Source organism: Schistocerca gregaria, unplaced genomic scaffold (genome assembly GCF_023897955.1).
Source record: "Schistocerca gregaria isolate iqSchGreg1 unplaced genomic scaffold, iqSchGreg1.2 ptg000378l, whole genome shotgun sequence".
NCBI classification, from domain to species: Eukaryota; Metazoa; Arthropoda; class Insecta; order Orthoptera; family Acrididae; genus Schistocerca; species Schistocerca gregaria.
Window position 1 is genome coordinate 8,991,052 of NW_026061824.1, and position 6,769 is coordinate 8,997,820.

The 6,769-nt window shown below is 40.2% G+C and overlaps 1 non-coding gene across 1 annotated transcript; it reads left to right on the forward strand.

Annotated features, from left to right (window-relative positions):
• Window positions 1-1,230: 1,230 nt before the first annotated feature.
• Trnat-ugu (transfer RNA threonine (anticodon UGU)) lies at window positions 1,231-1,305 on the forward strand. The gene has a single exon. It is a non-coding gene; the product is annotated as a tRNA-Thr (tRNA).
• The last annotated feature ends 5,464 nt before the right edge of the window (window positions 1,306-6,769 follow it).

Sequence of the window (6,769 nt, forward strand, 5' to 3'; positions counted from 1 at the left end):
TCAGTTTAAGTTCCGAGACATGTCATGCAGCAGGAACGGAATCCTATAGTTGCTACGATTGGCTAAAGGAAAAGTTTTGCAGAATCACTCGAAATCACTTCTGCAAGTGGCTAAGAATCTCGTAATGAATAAAAATTCTGTACTGAGAATTCCAAGGTGGGAGATGCAAGATTCCTCCCCCCCCTTCCCCCTCCTCACAATGCTATCCTTCTTTACCTACAGCAAAAAATAAATAAATAAATTAATAAATAAAACTAGAGGAATTTCTACTGTGAAACTATTTGCATACAAGAGAACGGCCCTTGAAATTTAACACTTCAAAGTTTTAAGCCCTGCTCATTCCGGATATTGATTAGAAAGTGTTAATCCACATGTGAAACCTGAGTATATAATCCCTGTGACGTTTGATCAACGGTGTTCCATAAGGACAGGTTCTCATTCAAAACGTTCGAAAATTCAATTTCTTTGTAGTTGCATTTTTTAAAGGTGTACTTGTCTAGACTCTTGGAACAGAAAGTTTTTTTTTTAATCCGTGCTTTACAAAAGTTTCTACAGTCCATTGTTTGAAGCAGTGTCACGGCTGCCATGAGCCGCGCGGGGTACCCGCCATGTGTCCAACGCCTTGTCACGGTTCGCGCGGCTCCCCCTGTTGGAGGTTCGAGTCCTCCCTCGGGCATGGTTGTGTGTGTGTTGTCCTTAGCATAAGTTACTGTAAGTAGTGTGTAAACATAGGGACTGATGGTTCAAATGGCTCTGAGCACTTTGGGACTTAACATCTGAGGTCATCAGTTTCCTAGAACTTAGAACGACTTAAACCTAACTAAATTAAGGACATCACACACACCCATGCTCGAGGCAGGATTTGAACCTGCGACCGTAGCGGTCGCGTGGCTCCCGACTGAAGCGCCTACAACCGCTCGGCCACATCGGCCGGTCTATCATGTATTCTAGAAGAGTTGCAAGGTCGTCAGTGGCGCCTGTTCTTTCGAGAGCAGTTACTATCTTCATATCTATGGTTAAACGTTACCCAGCCATTGACCTTCGTCTGTGCGAATGCGCACAGGTTGCCGGAACTCTTACGGGAATCGTCACCTTAGTGTGAGCCAGTAATGAGTGGATGGACAAATACCTATTAAGTACATTACGTATGCGGATTGTGGACGGTTGGGGATGTGAGTCTCACGGGAAGCGTGCGAGGGATAAATTCCTGCAGTCGTGCTGTTCATGTGTGCCCTCGATGGCTCAGATGGATTGAGCGTCTGCCTTGTAAGCAGGAGATTCTGGGTTCGAGTCCCAGTAGGGGCACACTTTTCAGCTGTCCCCATCGAAGTATATCAACAACACCTGTCGGCAGCTGAGGGTTTCAATTAATTATCAGTTGTGAAGGTGATTCGATGAACCCTTTGCCAGGCACTTAAATGTGTTTTGCAGGGTATCCATATAGATGTAGATGAAAACTCGTCCCGTGTCGCACGTGCTCAAAATGATTCATACTGCAGAATGCATGCAAACATACTCACCGAAAATACGGACGAATATCAAGTGCAGGCTGCCGAGTGCTGCATATCCAGCTTTGACAGATCGGCTTTTCCTGCCAAGAAGAACAGGAAGTTGCTGTCTAGGAACAATCAGAGGTAGAGGAAGGGTTGATAAATACTCCTTGACTTGCAGACTAAACGTAAATAACGAAAATACATTTTTGGTAAAAATTGGTCAAAACATAATCGGTTGCCCTCCGTATTGGATTAGCTGTTTTGAATATTGAAAATCTGACTTCAGATTCGTTTTCAGCGACATTAAAAATATATATGTAACACTCAGTTCATGCAAATCGAAGTAATAATATAACTAAATGTTTTCCCTAAACTTTGAACACATTTTTTTCGGGTAACTATTTTCTCAGAACGGCATGCAGCATAAATTAAAAGTGGTTCGTTCTCTTAACATCTACCTCTGACCCCTAAAAGTAAACACTTTTCTTAGGAACTTATAGCTATAATATGACATTTGTTAATATTAACTAATTTTTGTGTAGGCATAAGGAGTGAAACAAACCCTCAAAAATCGAACTCAAAGTTCGAATTAGCACTGTATCGTTAAATTTAAGGTTGTTTCATTGCGGTTAGGTATACGCTCCCATAAATTTTATGTTTTAGCGACTGATGTTATCCATTTTCAATTTCAGAGGAATAATGTAGTATCAACTGATGTTACCCATTTTTGAATTCAGGTAACATATGAGGTGCCACACTGCACGCGCTCTGCGTACTCCAGTCTCGCAGGCCCTTGATCAAATCATAATTACGGGCGCCATTTTTTATTGAAAATCTAAAATTAAGCTCATAGTATTATCACTCGTAATTCCCAAACAGATCTTTCGAATGTATTTTCATTGTCTCAAAAAGAATTTCAAATGTACCCTTTTTTGCTCATTTGTATGAGAACCTGGCCGTAACGCCGGAATATAGTCACGAGATTTTTTTTCAGAGACGCTGTACGTTCGCGAGAAGACTTTCATTCTGCGCGTGTCGAAGGACATTCCTCAGATATTACTGTGTGTGTGCTACTCAGTCGTGCCATTTAAGTGTACATCTTTGCATAGTTTTCCTTTCACGATGTAAACAGTGTTCCGCTCAGTTGCTAACTGGCCAGTGAGTGGTTCCGAAGGTATCGGATGTGCGGTGCGTTCGGTCTGCTAGGACAACAGCAGACTAGCGTGGTGCGATGGCAGAAGCAGACACTGAGGGAGCTAGCTGCTGGGACGCCAGCGAACAATTTATGCCAAGTAAGACGAAGAGGACTATTCTAAAATTACGAGCCGTCTCAAAAGTGTTTACCATTGGTAAATCTTGCTGTTGAGTCTGACAAAACTGGCAGTTTTGCCTAGAGATACATTAGAGAGAGCTACAGGAAATCCCCCCACCCCCTCAATGAATTTTTGGTTGTGATGACAGGCCGATTGGTAGTGTAGCCCGAGATCTAAGTTAGGTTGGAAGGTGGTAATTTGATTGAGAGTTGTTTACGCCAACGATTATGAATGCCGACTAAACGTTGTGCGAGCAGATTGCCCTGTAGCGTAGCCTAGCGTTTCCGTCCGCGCCACATTTAACACACTTTCTCTAACTGTGTACAAAAGTCTCACAACAGCCACGATAACTACGTTTCTGGTGGGGGGAGGGTAGAGTCCACTATGTAACTTTCACTGCAAATTTTAGTAACCGCATAAACTAACCGAAATAGAAGCGTAATTTTAACTATATTTCCTTTTGTGGGAAAATAATGGTTCTCCTCTTTCGGCAGCAACTGTAATATGTAGGCGACTTATTAGTTTTTTTTAACTCTGAATCATGATCTCAATAGACGCAGTGCTTTTTTTACGTTACTTGATTTGTGGTCTATAGTAAACAATGCAACGAATTGGTAAATTCTTTGAAGTTTGACGTGTGTTACATAGACGACGTCTGCAGTGTTCGTAAGGCCAAGTTTGCATATATTCGGTGTCTGTTTTTTTGGCCATGTACTGTATAATTAAAGGGAGGAGGATTATGTTCAAGGAGCAGTGCATTAGCAGTCTAAGGAGAAATTGAGAATTTGGATCTAAAGAACGGCATGCTCGGGCAGTTCGTGCTATTCTGTTGACCACTGTGTAATTCGGACACAGTGATCATTGCCTCTCCCTCGTAACCAGGGGACTCGGGTGCTAATCCTGGTCTGGCACAAATTTTCAACAGTGCCCATTGACTAAAGTCTGTGCCCATTGTCAGCTAATGTCATTGTTTCGGTGTTAAATTGTATTTTGTTCACGATACGTAGTTTGGCTTTTTCATGGATAACAGCTTTGAAAAGCGTACAGGTTATATTGATATTTGCTCGTCGTTAGTCCAAGGCAACTATAGCGATTTATAAACACAGTTGTAGTTCGTATTAAGCCTACATACGTAATTGTGTCCTGTGTTTCTTTACCAAGAACTACTTCGTAAGTAATTCCCCTGTAGTGGTATTTTGTTTTAGTATTTTGTTTAAATATTTATAGACTGCAGGCTTGGATGAAATATGAAACACATGTCCGAAGTTCCTGTTGATACTGCAGATACTGTTTCATCCGTACTAGGGGCCAAAACATTTCATCTAATACAGAAGGACACAATTTGTCTCGAGATTTAGCAATTTTTCGTAATAGAGGCCTTGCTTCGATATATTTTTCTCTAATTCTTGTTTGGATTTAATCTTAAAACACACTAACTCTTCCACCACTTATTCGATATGTGGTTTTATCCATTTCGTAGCCTAGAGTTCCTAAACGGTCGATAATATTAATGATTTCCTTTCTCAATTATATTTTCTGTAAATCTCCTGTTTATGGTTATTGCTAACATGTTTCACGTTCTCACTTTTATTATTTTTATTTTTCTAGTTTTGTGCCTTGTAGCCAAATTTTCTTTGAATCTGGTTTTTAATTCTGAAATAGTAACAGTTGAAGGTCAAGAGAAGATTGCGGTCTATTTGAGGAGAGTGGCTTGGAGATTTTTTATAACAGACGTATACAGGTCATGGGGATCCTTACCTATATACATTTACTTCGAGTGTGATGTAGCCCATTCTCTTGTCATGATCTCGGCTGTATCGTAGCACATTGTCTCGGTTAGGTTGGAGATTTCTGTTGAGAGTTGCCGAAGTCAACGAAAGTGATTACAAAGTAAAGACTGTGCTAACAGAACGATCTGTAGCGTAGTCCAACACGTTCTTTCTGTCCTTTTAAAGCCTCTTTTAATTAAAAATAACTAAAGCTGCAAGATACAATCACAAAAACTGTATTACGTAATAGAGTAATCCCAGACTATTGTTGTGTAAGTTGTGTGCGTACACTATTTTTTTTGTCAGTGAATATACATTTTTTTACTCATTTGCTGGGTTTCAATTTTCCCCGTTTTCTGGCAAAAAACCTTTTCCTGTGAAGGGCCCATTAGCTTGTCGGTTATATTTGTGACTTTCTCGACGGTCAGTAATTTCCTGATAGTCCATCCACCGGCGTCATTGTTAACATCGGATATAGATTTTAGTATTAGGAAGGCTAATATGAAGCTAATGCATAAGTAGGTCTAATAATTAATAAAAATAGGAATGCGGGTAAGCTACTACAAACAGCATAGTGAACGCATTGTTGTGGCCAAGATAGCCACGAATCCCACGCCTACCAAAGTCGTAAAAGTAGTCCGCAGATGATGAAGAAATTGATGAAATGTGTGATGAGATAAAAGAAATCATTCGGATAGTGATGGGAGATGAAAATTTAATATTAATGGGTGACTGGAATTCGACAGTAGGAAATGGAAGAAAAGGAAACGTAGTAGGTGAATATGGAATGGGGGTAAAAAATGAAAGAGGAAGCCGCCTGGTAGGTTTTTGCCCAGAGCATAACTTAATCATAGCTAACACTTGGTTCAAAAATCATGAAAGAAGATTGTATACGTGGAAGAGACCTGGAGATACTGCAATATTTCATATATATTATATAATGGTAAGACAGAGATTTAGGAACCAGATTTTAAATTGTAAGACATTTCCAGGGGCAAATGTGGACTCTGATCACAATATATTGATTATGAACTGTAGATTAAACTGAAGAAACTGGAAAAAGGTGGGAATTTAAGGAGATGGGACCTGAAAGAACTGACAGAATCAGAAGTTGTAGAGTGTTTCAGGAAGATCATTAGGGAACGATCTATGGGAATGGGGGAAAGTAATACAGTGTGATGAGGGATCTGAGTGGTGTACTGTCAAGGGGGAGGGGGTTCCTCAGGGATCAGTGTTGGGGCCGCTCCAGTTCCTTATTTATATAAATGATATGCCCTCAAGTATTACGGGTAACTCTAAAATATTTCTGTTTGCTGATGACACTAGCTTGGTAGTAAAGGATGTTGGGTGCAACATTGACTCCGTTTCAAGTAGTGCAGTACATGACCTCAGTCCATGGCTTGTAGAAAATAAACTAACGGTAAATCACAGTAAGCTTCAGTTTTTACATTTTCTAACACACAATTCAACAAAACCTGACGTTTTAATTTCACAGCATGGGCATATGATTGGTGAAACTGAACGGTTCACATTCCTAGGTGTTCAAATAAATAGTAAGATGTCGTGGAAAGCCCACGTTCAGGATCTTGTTCAAAGACTTAATACTGCCATTTTCACTATTGGAACGGTGCCGAAAGTGAGTGATACTTCGACAAGTAAATTAGTCTACTTTGCTTATTTCCATTCACTTATGTCGTATGGTATTATGTTTTTGGGTAACTCTTCCCATTCTAGAAGGATATTTTTGGCTCAGAAACTGGAGGTTCGGGCAAAAAGTGGTGTGAGTTCACGAACCTCTTGTCGACTTCTGTTCAGGGAGTCTGGGTATTTTGACCTTGGCCTCTCAATATGTATATTCCTTATTGTCGTTTCTTGTTACCAATATTAGTTTATTTCCAACAATAAGCAGCTTTCACTCGGTTAATACTCGGGAGAAATCAAACCTCCATTTGGATCGGACTTCCTTAACTCTTGTGCAAAAATGTGTGAGTATACTGCTGCATCCATTTTCAATAAGCTGCCACTCGAATTCAAAAATCTTAGCAGTAATCCACGCGCTTTCAAATCGAAACTGGAGTGTTTCCTCATGGGTCACTCCTTTTATTCTGTCGAGGAGTTAATTGAAAAATTAAGCTGATTCTCATTGTACTGCTGATAGCGTTTGCTTAAACTTGTGGACTGATTTTCTCTCAGG